This window comes from Myodes glareolus, chromosome X (assembly GCF_982192425.1).
Source record: "Myodes glareolus chromosome X, mMyoGla1.1, whole genome shotgun sequence".
Classification (NCBI taxonomy): Eukaryota; Metazoa; Chordata; class Mammalia; order Rodentia; family Cricetidae; genus Myodes; species Myodes glareolus.
The window spans coordinates 86,875,181-86,892,794 of record NC_142053.1 but is presented as its reverse complement, the minus strand read 5'-3'; the positions used below and the strand labels follow the sequence as shown (position 1 = coordinate 86,892,794).

The window sequence follows — 17,614 nt, the reverse complement described above, 5'->3', positions numbered from 1 at the left end:
GCAGGTGGATCTCTATGAGTTCGAGGCCAGTCTGCTCTACAAGAGCTAGTTCCAGGACAGGCTCCAAAGCTACAGAGAAACCCTGTCTTGAAAAGCCCCCCCCCCCAAAAAAGACCTAGTGTGGGAATGTGTGCAAGTGCTACTACATGGTAATCAGAAACTTCTCTTCACATTTGCCCCTAGTTTACAAGAGATTATTTTTAGAAGTGTAAAGAATTCAAGAGAAATTGCATTTATCACCCCAGGTATTTGCAGGAAAGGAAAGGGTGAAGCACATAAAATACTTCAGTGGCCCATGTCATCAGGAGCACAGAAGTCACACCAAAGAACTGGGTGTCTGCAGAAGACATCCCTCCTTGATAACTGCTTCCACCACCAACATGATGCTTAAGCACATGTGCCCTTCAATGTGTGCAGTAAGTCACCTTGGCTAAACTGAACACTGTATTAGTTTGTTGAATATTTTCCATCAGGATATTCCCATATAAGAATACAGTGGACAAGGCTTAGAAAGTTTTCTGAGATAATTACTTCTGAAATGGAATTGCAAATATGTACAAATTAACTGGCGGGGGGATGATATTAGGGACTTTGCTGAGTAACAGGTCATTTCCCACAGAACAATCACTTTCATTGTCACATCCTAGTGCTCTGGCTGATCTTTGACGTGGGACTGTGTTCTTTTTATATCATTCTATTACTGGAAAGGGGGAGATGAAAGGAAGTATCAGGCATCTCTTGTCTTCTCTCCTGGAGCATGACACAGGCTGGGTAGGGTTCTTTATGCCTCTACCACAGTTCAAAATCCACTCAACTGTACCAAAACAAGTCACAGTCAAAAGTTCTTTCTGCCTCCACCTTGCCCAACAAAAAAGGAAGAAAAATATAGTCCAAGAAAACAGATGAACGTTGAAGAAATCCCAGATGCAGAGGACAAATGCTGTGGTTTGTGACAGGAAATACTATCCATGTAAAGATATAGAACCTTTACTTTACCTACTTGTCCCTCTTTTCCAGGAAACATGACACCTTCCTGTAGGTGACTGTCATTACAGTTTCTGTCATTATATATTTTCACTGCCATTTATGTCATATAAATTTAAATATAGAAATCACCTTTTTGTTTCTTGTTTATATGATTTTTCATAAGAAATATTAAACTGTATAATTTAAAGTTGTTTTGATCAAATAATATGGGCTTAAATTCTTGGTATCTCAGATAATAAAGTTTTTAAGCTTTAGCAAAATACCAGAAGCAACCAAAAGGCAAGGTGGGAAGACAAGTTTTATACATTTTAGTACTTAAAAATCCAAAATGCTTTTGTCTCAAGATGTGATTAGAAAACTAGGAAAGAGCCTCCCCTCTGATCTGAAGTGGCTCTGAACCCCTGGAGTCCCAAAGTGGACTTGAACTCTGGACAACATGAGTTGGTAGCTCAAGAACTCAGATCCTGATAGTCTGTCCACCAGACACCTCTAGAGAAGAAGTTGCTGTTAGTTCTGAATATGCTTCTTTTCTGGAAAAAGAATGTACATCCCTTACAACTATGGGTCATTAAGCATTCATCATTGTTTTCAGAGTCTGAAGAAATTGAAGTGTCTTCTCCCACATACTTTTTTTTGGTATATTGAGTCACTCAGGCAAAATATGAATAAAAAGTAATCGTAGTTCACTATGTCACTAAGGAGAGTGTGGGCTACTGCTCCCAGGAGACTCTTACTCCTTCAGGGGGTAGCTCTCTTCTAGCCAGGGAGCATGATTTACAAATGGGTCCCACACAATGCCTTGAGGAAGGCCTGGGATTCCAGGAATGGGTATGACCTTTAGGGAAAGTATTATATCCTGTAGTGAGCCTGAGCCTTCCAGCCTTGGCTTCCAGTGGCATCTCAATCGTATCCATCACCAAAGCCCAAATACTGCAGGATGCTTGTTCCCTTCTAAAACAGCTTCTTCAACACATGAAATGGTACTACTATCAGGCCTGGCTTCTACTGGGCCCAGCTACATCCTCTACTACTCATGAGACGCTATTTATCAGAAATCTCTATGAATTTTGAATTATTGTGGCTGGGTATCAGTAGTTTGTTTACTTTAGAATCTCCGAATGTACCTGTGAACCAGTCAGATTGCCAGGCAGACCCTGTCTTGTTTGAGTAGCCCACAGGAGCTCCATAGAGTAAAGAGAATGCCAACGGCACTCAAGAGAAAACCCTTGGTTTCAAGTCTTTCTTTATGCCAGTATGGCAACTGTTGAAAGGTATATACTAAATGTTCTCACCTTATCTGTCCTGAAATAAAGATACAGGTGAGAAGCCCTACACATATAAAACACTGCACATGCTCTCATGTACTTGAATGTTATACGAATATACACTAGATAATCACCTTATGGATATAATGACTGCAGCTTACAGTTCATGACACCTAACCATGTAGGTAGCACCAAAGGACTCATCAGTGGATTTTAGTTTGCCTAGAACCTCAGGCCAAATGAAGAAAGACCCACGGTCTTCTTACTCCCAACCAAGAGCTTTAGGTAATTTTCTCCTTTCTTTGACTTTCTAACCCCTGACCTCACTGCTTCAGACTAGCTCATCCCTTTGATATGTAAAGGTTTAAATAGAGGAAGGAGTATTAGGCTGTGGGATTAAAGCCCAAATAAAGCTGTTGACCTCACCAGGGATACCTCAAAACTTTCAAAAATAGTCTCTGATGCTCTTGTCTCTCTGAGCCACGTACTATACCCTTTTAGTCAGATGAGAAAATGGAACAGAGATAAAGGGCTTTAAAAGAATTCTTATCTTCTGACACTCTTGACCTCAAAACCACTTAATGACCCTTGTTTACTTGGTCCATAAAGTCCAGGATCTCTACCTAGGTCTTCCACAGTCTTCAGCACCAAGTTTATGTAAAAAAAAAAAAAAAAAAAAAAAAAAAAAAAAAAAAAAAAAAAAAAAAAAAGCAAAACTATTTCTTACTGAAAAATGACCTTGGGAAAGGTCTTTTAACACCAGGTTTTATTTCATCATCTTCTAGAAAATAACAATAAGAGTCCTAGGCTACAATGAATATAGCATATAGCATAGGTACCACATTAGAGTCTCTCTGGCATGGCTATTCACATAACCACAGTTTCTGTACCTTCCCACTAGACTCGAATGGAATTCCCGACCGTAGGAGATGGGATCTGAAATTCTTCATAGCCATAGAATACCAGACTTGTGGGACAGGTAATACTCCTGGGTAAAATTTGACTACTAGATAAAGGGAGATAGGAGAGAACCAAGAAGAGAAATTCTGCCTTTTTTCCCTCTCATAAATTGTTGGGTAGTATTATTTCTCTCCCACATGATAGCTTTGTGGGGAGAGTTCCAAAGCAGCCAGTGAGAACACTGCCACTTCAAGTCTGGTCGTGAAGCAGTACCCAGCGTGGAAATACACCTCCTGGCACCAGTTCACTCTTACATGTTAACACTCCTACATATTGGCTTTGAACATGCTCAGTAAACAATTAGTTGATATTTGTTATTTTTTAAGATTAATTTTAAAAGAAACATCAGGAAAGAAGGAGAAGGAAAACAAATCAAGGTGATTGGTTTTCATTGGGTGAATATATTAAAATAACACTCTGAACCTCATTAATATGTCAAAATTAATACATGTTAATCAAGATTAAAATATTTTAAAAACAAAGATGGCCAATAATTAATAAAAAGACAAGAAATTAGAAATCATATAACTAATAAGGTATTTTTGCATAGAATATAGTTATGGTTCTTATAACTTAAAAATTAAAAAACACAATTTAAAATAAGCTAAGATTATTGGACCCATGTCTGGGTTCTTGGCCCTGATGCAACCACAGACTGTGTTGATTTCCATGGCTCCAGATACCACTGAAGGCAGAGAGGAAATGTTGTACAGAGTTGCCCCAGCACCTCACAGGCTGCAACCCTAGGGAGAACTGGTCTTGCCCCTCACTGGTTGAAGCAGCCAGGAGAGAGGGTCCTATACCTCACCTGGGCAGCAAAATAGAGGTGACCCTGTTCTCAGGGGCGTGAGTAAGCAGGCATGAAAATGGGAGAGCAGGTCATACCCCTTTTCTCTGCCATGCGGTGGTGTGGGTGAAGGAAAGATGCCCTCCTCCCCTCAACACCTTCAGCAGGTCGGGTATCTGACCCAATACCACACCGGTTGCAGCACCTTGCCTGGGCAGCACAGTAGAGTTGACCCTATAGACAGGAACATGGGTGAGCCAGTCCTGAAGGCATGAGAGGGGCATAGCTGATACTGCTTCCCTTGTCTGTTGCGTGGTGGTGGGGGCAAGGGAAAGATGCGCTCCCCCTTGCCCGTACATCGTCCAGCTGGCAAGGGAGTTGACCTTCCCCTTTACCAGCAGCAAGATTTGGGAAAGTTGACCCTGCAACTCATCTGGGGAGCACAGGGGAGCTGACCTGTTGATGAAGACATAGGTGAGCCTGCCCCAAGAATGTGAGCATCGAAGATCTGCCCCTCCCCTCGTCTGTCATATGGCAGCATGGGTGAAGGAGAGGTGGGAGAGCTGCCTCTACTTCCCACCTACTGCAGCACTCAGGAGAGCAGGTCCTGCATTTCACCAGAGCAGCACAATAGAGCCAACCCTGTTGGTGAAGGTGTGGGTGAGCCCCCCACCCGAAGTTGTGAACATGGGAGAGCTGTCCCCACTACTCTTCTGTCATGGAGCAGTGAGAGTGGGGGAGAGATACCCATCTTTACCCCTTGTTCCTCACCACCTACAGTAGACGAGGGAGCGATCCCTCCCCATCACCTGCTGCAACACTAGGAAAGTGGACCCTGATGCTCGCCTGAGCAGCACAATAGAGCAGACCCTGTTTGCAGAGGCACTGACTAGCTGGCCCTGAGGGTGTGAGACACCTTTCATCTGCCATGAGGAACTGAGGGTGAGGGAAAGATGCCCTCCTGCTTGCCCCTGCCACCTGTACTGGGTGAGGGAGATAACCCTCCCCCACTTGCCAGTGGCAGCACTCCGGGGAAAACAGACCCTACACCCAACATGAGCAGCACAGTAGAGCTGACCCTATTGACAGGGAGGCAAGTGAACTGCCCGAGATCGGGAGCATGGGGGATCCGGCCCTGCCCGTCATCTACCATATGGTGAGACATGCCCCCCACACCCTGCTGCCTGTAGCAGGTGAGATCTGGCCCTGAGGTCATGAAGGTGGGAGAACTCTCCCTGCCCCTCACCAGCTGCAACACTTGGCAGAATGCCCCCTACACCTCGTCTGGACAGCACTATAGAGCTGGTCCTGAAGGTCTAAGAGTGGCAGAGCTGACCTTTATGGGCCAGGAGCCTGACTCCTGCTCAGCATTGCAAGGAATGGACTAGCCAGGGCAATGCTAGAGAGCTCACCCTGGTGGTAAAAACAAGGGAGACCTGGAGGGTTGACCAACCATGCCACTATCCAGGCCCAGAATAAGGGTTATGAGTTGCCCCCGCCCAGCCTCCACCCCAGCTATGATCTGCTGAAGCACATGAAGGGGTTGGTCTTGCAGACCCAAAGCTGCAGGATTGCCATGACACAGGGCAACAAGAGGATATCCAAGAGGAGGTCCAGTGAAGGTCCATCATCGATTGTGCAGAAGAAACCAGAGACATAGAATCAGACCAATGACTCTTCGTGATGAACACTTAGAAATAAAGATATAAAGATAAAAGGGTTTAGTGCATGGCTCACTGTGTCACATTGCAACTTCCTTAACAAGATTTTTCCTTTTCTCCTTTTTTCTTCTTTCTCTTAAATTTTATATTTTGAGGCTAAGGTTGCAAAGACAGAGGCCAAACACAAAGGGATGGGAAATGAAAGGGATTGAGATACATGAATTGAAAGACACAAAGAATAAATAAAAAGAAAGTTTAATAAAATAAAAAAATAAGCTCACAGCATTTCTGTTTTTGTTTTTTTTGTTTGTTTGTTTTTGTTTTTTGAGACATGGTTTCACTGTGCAGCTCTGACTGTCCTGAAACTCACTCTGTAGACCAGGCTGGCCTCCAACTCACAGAGATCCACGTGCCTCTGCCTCCAAAGTGCTGGGATTAAAGGCATGCACCACCACCAACCAACTAAAATTTTCAAACCATAACTAAAAAAATACTTGTACCGAGAATATAATTAGAATTCTTATAACTCAAAACTTAAAAAGTACAACATAAAATAAGCTCAGCCTTTAAGCAGACACTTCTGAGAAAGGACAAGTGACCAACAAGCACGCGAATGTGTGCTCAGTCAGAATCCAAATTCAAATTATAAGAAAAATATTCCATTATACACAGTAGGGTGGCTATATATTTTTCTTAAATATGGATAAACAACTGTCATGGAAGATGTAAAAAACAAGGATTCCTTACACTGTTGTTGAGAGTCTAAAATTTATAGAAAGTGATTTATTGGTTCTTTAAGATATGAAACAGTATTAATCTATAATATAACAATTCTTCCTAAACATAGATTCCTAAAGATATATGCTAAGAGGTGAAAACACATGTTCACACACAACCTGGTACATATATGTTCCTAGCAGCATATTCATAATAAAAGACAATAAAAAATTGAACATCCATAAACTTATAAACAAAGTTGATAAACAGAGCTTGATATGTCTATACAACAAAACATTATTCATAGGAATAAAATATATAATGTATGCTATAATGTGTATCAGTCGATTTTATGTTATATGAATTATGCTTCAATTTTTTGGAGAAAGGTGACCTTCATTTTTTAAGTTAAATACGCAAATATCCTCTTGGTCCAAATGATTTATTTCATTCTACTTTTCACCCCAATTTCATATTCAATGTGTATGCACACTTATATGTACTTAATATGATATTATTAACTTAATATTTTATTAAACATGTGCACAGAAATAATTATCCAGTAACACTGGAATGGCTTAAAAAGTGACTAGTGCTATCTGCTATCTGCATAATCTGTGAGCCTGTTTCCATTGTCCTAATTCCCCAGAAAACAACCTAGAAGAGAGTTAATGCAGGCATACAGGAAAAAGAAAAGCAACAAGTTTGGCATTAATAATAATCTAACATTAGCTCACTGTGCCCTGAATAAATGATGCTGGCTACGTTTCTGTTGGGTGTAAGGTTGTCACACTGCTGGGTGTGCAGCTGCCTCTGGCCACCATTTGTGGCTGTTGGTCTTCTCAACTTGCAGAAATGCCTGTGGCATGAAGCATGGTCTCTATCTAGGATGGGTAGAACTTGGAGGATGGCGAGTCTAAATTAAGAACTCAGGACTTTAGGCTATTTGTTTTGCCTGGGCAGTACAGAAGTCCTGAGATTTAAAAAGGGTAATGAAGATAGCAGCTGCCCCATTCCCTGTCCATTCCTCTCATGGAAGCCCAGTCACCACCCGTGTGCTCGGGGCTGTCAAAAATCAGAGCAGTGGTTCAGCTTGGCCTTGAGAATAATTCTTTCCTTGGACATCAAACTTCTAGTCTGGATAGTGCCCTCATCAATTCCAGATGTTTGGCCTGCAGGTCAGATGTTGCTGTAAATGATGAGACAGTGCCTCTCAGAGTTCTCTTTTCTGGTCTGGCCCAGATCCATTTCTAGCTAAGCTTCCTTTTGTCAGATCACTGTATTATCAAGCATCTTACCTTCTTCCTATTCACCATTTGTCATTTTTTATTTCTTATTTTACTTAGAGTAAATGGTCCCAGGGGCAGCTCTGCCAAAGGTAACAGTGCTACTCAGTGCTAAGTCAAGTTGCACAGTCATCATGAGAAGGTTGATTAGTTTAAATACTTCAGACCAGTGGTCCTCCTTCTTAGTTTTATTTCTGAGGCTTCAAAATATATGGATACCTGGGTACTACTCTTGAGGTTCTGATATAATCAGTCCAAGTACGAACTGAGCTTCTGGAACTTACATAGTTTACCTGTTGATTCTCAAATACAGCAACTCTAAAGAATGATGTGTTTTTAAGGGTTCCTTTAGCTTTGACTTTCTGTATTGCTTGAATATAAAGCATAATCAGTAAAAGAGAATTTCCATTCCTCCATAGTCAGATGTAATCTAGCCATTTTTTTTTTTCATTTTTGGGGGAGAATGAGAAAGGAGAAGAATATAGGAGAACAGATCCTTTAAAACATGTTAGATGTCATTATTTTCAACTCTTTCAATAGCTTTTCCCTTTCCTTACAAAAAAACTGAAATCCTTTTAATGGCTGGTGATACCATATAGAATCTGGCTACTTAAACTTCCTCTGCTATCTTTAGCCAAGGGGTCTACAATTCTTCTCCTTACTGTATCCACTGCAGCCACAGTGGTCTCATTGCTATTTGTCAAATTAAGCAGGGATATTTTCAGTGAAAGGCCTTCATATCTTCTCAAGTCAAGAATCTTCTCCTGAATATACACATTTGCCTGGATCTTTCTAATTTTTCAGGTCTTTATTAATATATCATCCCTTAAGAGGGTTTCTTTGGCCACTATTTTAAAATCAGAATTGCCATAATCCTCCTATCCTCCTCCTGTTTCATTATTCTCCATAGCATGTTTGAATTTCTTAGACGTTATACTTTTCTTATTAACATGTATACAATTTTTCCTCTAAATAAAGAGAAGTAACTATGATATCATTGTACCCACTTATATTTACTGCTCCATTCAATATACTTAAAACAGTGCCTGTCACACAGTAGACACTATATAAGTATTTATTACTTGACTAAATGGTAAAAAGAGATTATACAGAATAATAGTAACAACCTTACAGTTTGTAGTGCCCCTTAGTTCTATTGATCTCCACAATAACCATAGGACAGAGCTAAGACAGATTTTACCAAAACAGAGTAAATGAGTCTCAGAGAGAAATTACCTAAAGTTCATTTACTTGGCAAGAAAGAAAGCCAAACTCTGTATATGGGAGCAGGGGCTGCCTCTGACTTTTTTGTTTGCTTTTGGGACCTTATTCCTCATACTGTGTCACCTTTCCCAGGCTTAATACATGGGGAGGTGCTTAGTCTTACTGCAACTTGATATGCCATGTTCTATTGATACTCATGGGAGATCTGCCTTTTTCTGGACTGAGATGAAGGAGGAGAGGTTTGGGGAGTGGAAAAGGAAGTGGGGGAGGGGCTTGGAGGGAAGGGTGTAAGATAAATAGATGAATAAATTTACTTTAAAAAATTAAAAAAGGAAGAAAGCCAAGACTCAAAGGCAGTTTAGAATCCATAGTGTATCATGCTTCCCAAAGCAGGGTTCTACTAATATGTGAGTGCATAACCTTACTGATTTTTTTTCCTTTATGAGATATTTTCAGTGAACAGAAAAAAACTTTTCTGAACATTAAATTGGTTTTTCTTTAAATAATCCTTATAAAAGGGTTACTGGGGAAGTTTTGTGAAATGCCTACACCCATAGCTAAATCAAAACATCTGGTGGTTAAGAATCATTATACTAGGTAAATAGTGAAATAGACTTAGATGGATAAAGAAGGATGCCACAAACAAAATGTTAAGTGATACACATATTTAAAGCTAGAAAGGCTATAGCAGCCACCAACACACAAGGGAAACCCAGGAGAAAACTTGATTCTGGGAACGCTAATGCATAATAAAACGTTAGTAACTAAGGTGTGAGAATTAGTGCCAGATATTGGTACAGGAATGGACAAAGGGGTTAAGATGTGCAATTTTGATATTGATTTGTGTAAAGGTAAATTGCAAGTTAGCAAAATAGCTTAGTGGGTAGGTAATTGTACTTGTCATGAAAGCTTGATGAACTGGATTTGAGCCTTAGAAGCCATATTTTAGAAGTAAATTATCTTTTTATGCTTAAATTTGCTAAATCATATGCCTGGAATAGAAATAATTAAGAGACAAAGGTGTTTATTATAGTTTTTAATTGGCTCCTTTTTCTATTTTCCTAGCGGCTTAAGAATTTCTTCTGTGCATGATAACAGCTTCGGGAAAATAAAAAGGAGCTGTAAACAATTAAAGAGTGACTCACCTGCTTACTTTGTCCTTTATTCCAGTGCACAAAGCGAGAGGTTATATCTCATCCGAGGTAGGCTGAAGTATATAGTTTGTTTTCAAGACAGTTGTCACTGTAGAAATAGAATTAAGTCAGTAAACTGGGCCACTTCTACTCATCCAAAGGCAAACAGTAATCATATGAGTTAAATTTCAGAATGTGTGCCTGCACATACAGCTACTACAGAAAAAGATAAACTTCTCAAAAACACAAATACAACTTAGAAGACAGTAAATTGAGCAGACTATGTATACATACACATGCATATATATGAGAGAGATGATTAACAAAAATTAATGAAATTAATTAAAGTCAATCAATTTTAGGTTGATTTTAAAGGGAACATACCCTTTTGATTTCTGCTAAAACAGTCATGCCCAGTAGAAGAAAAGTCCAGAAACTGCTCTGGAATATGTTCAAGGGAAAGAATGAGACAATGTATGTGAAAGCGCTCTGGAAACTCCAGATAGGGCTTCACATGGGAAGAGCTGCTAGGACTATTGTTACCATCCTACCCAGAGCAGAGGAGCAGAGGACATTGGCGACAAGCCACAGGTCACGGCAATGTTGAGTCAATATTTCAGTCTGATTTGCTCTACTATCACCCAAGCCTAAGTGAATCACTGATTTGTGTATCGACCACCATAAGACAGCATGAAATTTCGCTATGAGCAATAATTAATTACCTACCAGAAGAGTGCTTGAAGTGGAGATTCATTAGCTTCCCAAGGAAATTTGGCAGACTATCCCAGAAAGAAATCAAAATCATGATATGATTTCTTTATGTGCGTGACTGGAAACTGTGTGACTTGGAAAGTCTGTTCTAATTTCTGGTTTCCCTTAGTACTTTTGACTCTGTCCAGGTTTATAAGCAATCTAGACGAACTGTACCACCCTGAATCCCTCAGTCCTTTTTACCCAAAAGTAATCAAATATGACATTTCTTCCTCAGAAGGCCAGGAAATGAAATATCCTACAGAAACTGTGGGATAAAGCAGGAGGCACATGTAATACAACTCAAGGCAAAACCTCCACAATGAGACTTGGAAAATCAGCTCAGACGTTGAGACTCATTCGGAGAGGAGATACTGTTGCCAAAGTTGTTCCACCCTCTACTTAAAAGTCATGCCCATGAAATGGGAAGGGTAATTGAAGGCGAACATAATAAGAAAGACTGATCCACATTTACAAAAATGTCACAATAAAACTTAATGTATTGTATGCTAACTAAAAAATTTTTAAAGAAGAAATTTATGTGAAAAAATGTTCAAAAAGAGGAAAAAAACAGAGGACTTGAAAGGGTTAGTATTATAAAAATATCTGGTAAAAATAAACCTATTATCTCATATAGAATTATGCATTTGTGAAATAATTTACAGAAATAATTTTAGATTTTAAAAATCTCACACAAAATCTCATGTTATCTTTCTGTTTTTATTGATCAGAGAAAAATATCATCCATCTCTCTTTGAACTCCTATAGTAACAGGCAGCTCAGTACTCACAAGACAATATGTTTTCATTATATTTTTTTTCTTCATTTTGACAACTGATTAAAATTTAAGATACAACTAATTGGGACTATGTAGGCAGGAAATGCCACAGGAATCTATCAAGATAACCTCAACCTTTATGACCCCAGTAGGAAAACTGGAGCTGCAGAGGGGAAAAATACAATTTTCCTCAAATGTACATAGTTTGTTAAGACTATAATGTAAGTCTCTACCCAGGGCTCAATGCCTTCTCTATTTCCCATAAACAAAGAGGCAGGCCACCTTCAGGACTGACTGCTGACTAACTATGTTACCAAGGATCCAGTTTCTCTTTTCTTCAAAACATAATATTGGCTTTGTAATCTCTCAACAAGAAAAAATCCCAAAGGGTATAGTGGGTCAGGGAAAGACGGCTCATGGAAGGGGAAATAGTACTGCCCACTCTTTTTGGCTTAATCACAATAGTGACTAACAACCTCCTGGAAATAATGACACCTTATTGTTTGATTCCATCATAATATTACATGGAAACCACTTTACTTTTTAGATGGGTTGCTATTTCTTTTTTATATTTTATTCATTTTTACATACCAAGCACAGTTTTCCCTCCCTCCTTTCCTCCCCCCTCCTCCCCCAACCCACCCTCATCTACTCCTCAGAAAGGGTAACATCTCCCATGGGGAGTCAACAAAGCCTGGCCCATTCAGTTAAGGCAGGACCAAGATCCTCCATCCTGTATTCTACCTTAGGGAATGGGCTCCAAAAAGCCAGCTCATGCATCAGGGATGGAACTTGATCCCACTGCCAGGGGTACCATGAACAGACCAGGCTACACAGCTGTTGCTCAATTGCAGAGGGCCTGGTTAGGTCTCACACAGAATCTCCAGCTGCAGGTCTAGAGTCTGTAAGCTCCAGTTCAGATTAATTGTCTCTGTGGGTTTCCCTGTCATGATCTTGACCCTCTCCATTTGAATATATAATCTCTCCTCCCTCTCTTCAACTGGACTCCAGTTGCTTGACCTTGTGCTTGGATGTGGATCTCTACATCTGCTTCCATCAGTTACTGGATGAAGTTTCTATGATGACAGGTAACCAGTCTATTACAAGGGAAGGCCAGTTTAGGCACCTTCTCCACTATTGCTAGGGGTCTTGCTTGTGGTTTCCTGGGAATTTCCTGGTCTGGAAGAATTGTCTGTATTCTGTCAATCATGCTTTAAATAAACGCTGATTGGCCAGGCAGGAAGTATAGGCAGGTCAACCAGACAGGAAATAGAGGTGGGGCGAGGAGAACAGGAGAATGCTGGGAAGGAGGAAGTCCATTCCTCCCCAGTCCTGTCTCAACCACCTAAGAAGCAAGATGTGACCTACCCTGCTGAAAAAGGTACTGAGCCATGTGGCTAACATAGATAAGAATAATGGCTATATAAGTTATAAGAGCTAATAAGAAGCTTGAGCTAAGGGCCAAACAGTTTATATCTAATGTAGACTCTCTGTGTGATTTTCTCTGAGACTAAACAGTTGGGGGACCGGATGGGACAGAAACCCCAACAAGCCCGGCCCTCATGTTACAATTTCCCTAGCATCACATTTCTCTGAAGCTTCATAATGGCTCTCTCTATGGAGATATCTCTTTCCTTGATCTTCCACCCCATCCCTCCCCCAACTGGACCATCCTGTTCCCTCATGTTCTCATCTCTTATTACCTCCCACTTACCACCTCTCACCCTCAGTTTACCCAGGAGACCTCATCTATTTCCCCTTCCCAGGGTGATCCATGTGTCCCTCTTAGGATGCTGCTTGTAACCTAGCTTCTCTGGAGCTGTGGATTGTGGTCTAGTTATCCTTTGATTTACATCTAGTATCCACTTATGAGTGAGTACATGCTGTGTTTGTCTTTCTTGGTCTGGGTAACCTCACTCAGAATGATTTTTTTTCTAGTTCCATCCATTTACCTGAAAATTGCATGACGTCACTGTTTTTACAGCTGAGTAATACTGCATTTTGTATATGTACCACACTTTCTTTATCCATTCTTCAGTTGAGGGCATCTAGGTTGTTCTTAGGGATTCGTACAGAATAACTGTAAATCCTTCAGAATGGATAGTCGGTCACTAAAATCTCAGCTGATAATTATTTTCTACACTAGGAATTCTGTTAGCCTTTGTCACAAAAGAGAAAACCACGAAACCAGAATGAAGAAGGCTAATCATTTGCAAGAGAGCATGTCTAGAGGAACACTGAAAAAAATATATAGTTAATGCTAATCTAAGACAGACTACAGCCATCCTCACATCTCTCATACGTCTCTAATAATAATGGTCCATCTCATATATAAACTGATGATAAAACTGACCAGTACTCTTCCCATTAAGCATCTTAGGGCAGAATATATGGGTAGAGCCAGTTCTCTAAAGAAAACAGAAAAAAATAGCTGCTGCTTCAAAAGCTTCAGCTCTCAATAATGACATATGCCTTACTCCCTGCATAAGGCATTCAAGTGGAACAGATCAAGAAGACATCTAACTAAAGGAAGTCTATGTGGCCTGCCTTAGGTTTCTAGGCCCCTGGTTCCTCTTCCTGAAAAATTTCAAAGACAATGTAGCTGACACAAGGCAGATGAATAGCTATTTTCTTCTCTTCCTCTCTAGTGCCAGAATTAATCTATCTAGCCAACACCTTATATGCAAGCAGCTGTTACCAAAAAAAAAGGAAAAACGTGAATTAGAAGAAAACTGTGGCTTGCAGTTACCAAACTGCACACACAGTCCAAATGATCACCAGCAAGTTTCATTTTCTCTAAGCATATTCTAGTGAAGAAATGATGCAATTAAAGAATTAAAAGGAATAATACATTATAAAGAAATTTGTCACATTCTTCTATCATGTTTCTTTTGCAGTTATTGACACATCTCTTAAGGTGCTGCCACTCCATTTTTGTATAATTCAAAACTGCAGACTCATATTTTAACTAATACCATGTCACATGAGAAATGGAAGAAACCCAGCTGATTTCCCAGGGGATAGAATATGGAGGGAAATTTGGTCTCTGGTCTTCAGAGCTCCTACCTTTCAGAAGAGAGAAAGGAGGTGTGGTAAGTATCCCCAGAAAGCACCACATGAACAACTGAATACACATCAGAGGCCAAAGAGAATGCAGCTGAACCAGGGGAAAAACTTTCAGCTGTCAAGGATTTCCCCACAGCCAGATAATGGGTTCTTATAGAGAACAGCGAAGACTTTTCCTCTAGAAGTGCTGTCAGAGATGAGATGGATGTTTAAAGTTGAAGTCAAATGTTAGAAAAGAAGCATATGACTCACAAAAGACTACTATTCTTCAAGCATTGGGATAGATCCTTTGGAAAATTATCATTTTTAATCCTTCCAACCAGTGGGAACTATTTCTCATTTTTTAGGAAAACAGAAACATAGGGAAGTTTGGATTTTTTTCCTGGGTTTCCTCATGATTCTATCGTGGACAGAAGAAAAATCTCTTTACTGCATAAAACCAGTTAGTACTGATGCATAGTGGAAATATTGAATATACAATGAATGCATTTAGTATTCCCAACAACAGGTTCTAAATTGTACTCTCTAGAAAGGTAGGATGAAAATGTGTACTGTTTCAAAGTGTAAGTTAACCCTAACAGATAAACTCGATCCTTCCCTTTTCAAATCTCATGTAATTCATCATTTCAAATCTCTGAAGAGATTTCAAAGTTTGTGTTACTTGATACATATATTGCCTTCTTTCTGTGCTCTTGGCCACCACATCAGTTTTCATTTGTTCACTTTTGTGTGTTCTTATTCTTGCCCAGCTGATTCACCTTTACCTAATTATTCTTCCTAAAGTGCCGACCTGACCTTTTCTTCAGTTCAGAAACCCACGGTGGCGGTACAATGCTCTGTCAAATAAACAGAAACTCAAGTATCCAAAGTCTTGAGTGGTTTCCCACCAATCTAACTGGTACTCTTTCCCAATTTACGAAAGCATCCACTTTGACTATTGTTCCTTTCACATGTTCTGAGTTCCTTGCCATCAAGCAGTTGTTCATGTTCTCTCTACTTCAAATGCCTCCTCTCCTTTTTTCCACCTGTGAAACCCTATCTGCACTACATAATCTACCTTCAATAATAATGGTTAAAATTTATTGAGTGCTTATTTTGAGCCATGCTAAGCATGTACAAGCATTTCACATGGATTAATTCAGTTCATCACAATAACTCAATGTTGGCGCTGTTAACTTTTACCCAGAGTAAAATGAATCTCAGGTCCCTTTTATGCCTTTCAATCAAGGTCACACAGTTGCTATTTGGTGACATGAGATCTCAATACAAATAGTATTGCTCTCTAGCACCCAAAGGTGTTAGGACTGAAAAGCAATCAGTGGGGCATAATGAACACATACCTGTGCTTATAGCATTTAGGAGTTGGAAGCAGGAGGATAGAGTTTCATTTAGTCCAGCCTTATCCTACCTGGGACACTATCAGGTCCTAAAGATACCCAGAACAAGTTCCACTCAAAACAAAACACCCAAAAATACAAAAAAAAAAAAAAAAAAGCAAGAGAGAGAGAGCAAGCACAGCTTTTCTGTTTTTCTCTGGCTTTAGTTGATGTGGTCCTTGACTACTTGAGAGCATTTTGACTGAACTTTTAAAATTCACCTTGTACAGAATTATTTGTGTTCCTCCACTCAGGATGAGTCTGTTAAGTTCTAGGGGATGCAGCCTCTCTATTGTAGACAGTTTAGTGATTCAAACTTGGTGATAGAAGGTAGATATTCAGCATGCATTTTATGTTTATTAAATGTGAAGGGAACAGGAGAGTTACCTAAACAGTTCCACAATTTACTACCTCCCATTGCCCTACATGATACTGGCCATCCCCGCCAAAACCTGTCAAAATGAGATCCTCCAGCCTGTTTTCCCAGCCTAGTCTCTGGCAGGTCTCTTCTTCTTCCTGCACCCTGCCAGTTCTTGCAGCTGTCTGGGTCTTGGCCAGTGTTTGGGGTGAGGTCGGATCAAAATATCACTGTCCTGGGCTTGGCTTCCAGCAGCAAGTGATCAAATGTAACTCAGTCACTGGTGACAAGGCTGGATTGAAAGCCCCCATACACAGTGCCAAATTGCTCTTTACACAGGCCCGGACTTGCCCAAGCACCACGTGGGTGGGCTAAGTAGTTCAGCTTTCTGCAGGATGCTCTGAATATCCAATCCATTCCCTCCTCCTCTCTCTTCCTCATCTCTGGATCCCAGACGCACAAGGTTGTTGGACAAGTCCGGGCATATTCCCAGCGGCCATCTGGCTTCAGTTCGAACCTGCACAGTCAGGAACTGACTAGTCAAGGCTGTAGGGATAACAGCCTAAGTTTCTGACATCTCAGAGAGTGCTCTCAGGGCTCAAACGATGAGATGACTGATTAGAGAATACTTTTCCCCAAGTCAGGCTGACTTTGTAGCACCCTTACAGGGATATCTGAAATGGTCCTCTATTTCCATCCCTAGTTAGTTACCAAATGAAAGAGTGTTCCCACACTTAACCTGTAAAGATCAATGGATGGATCATACATAGAGACTCCCTGAGCAAACACATTAGAGTACAGAACAGACATCCTGCCCAATAGCCGCCCCTCAGCCCCCAGCCTGCATACCGCTCTCACAATAGGCGAAATCCGTTGCAACCAGTGTTCTGCTGGATTCATTTCACTTTCACGTGTGGCAACAACAGATCAAATCCATCCTCTCTTTCATGTTATGCCTACACCCCTCCTCTCCTCTGTGAGGCCTGCGGGACAACTATTGGACTATTTGATGTGTCTGGGAGTGGTTATGCAAATAAACCCCGCCCCTGAAAGACCGCTGCGAGTCTGGCTGGTAAACAATGGCCAAGCCACAAGTATGGCAAGAGTTATTAAAGCTCCAGGAACTGAAGCTGGGGCATGACGGGGGAAGGGCCTAGAGTTGGATCTAACTGAATCTGTGGGCAGGAAGGGCGGAGGCAGCTAAATGCAGCTCAGTTTTCCAAAGTTCTGTGCATGACTTAGCAGGCTTGGAGTTCCAGAGAAACC

General features: G+C 40.7%; 1 protein-coding gene across 2 annotated transcripts in view; it reads right to left on the bottom strand.

Moving 5' to 3' along the window:
- Eda2r (ectodysplasin A2 receptor) overlaps window positions 1-17,330 on the bottom strand; it is a 47,357-nt gene extending 30,027 nt beyond the window's left edge. For both annotated transcript variants that reach the window (XM_048418010.3, XM_087902738.1), the window contains exons 1-2: window positions 17,198-17,330; window positions 10,033-10,129 (exon numbers count right to left, since the gene is read on the bottom strand). The gene's annotated coding sequence lies outside the window, so the exon portion shown is untranslated. The remainder of the gene's footprint in view (window positions 1-10,032; window positions 10,130-17,197) is intronic.
- Window positions 17,331-17,614: the final 284 nt, after the last annotated feature.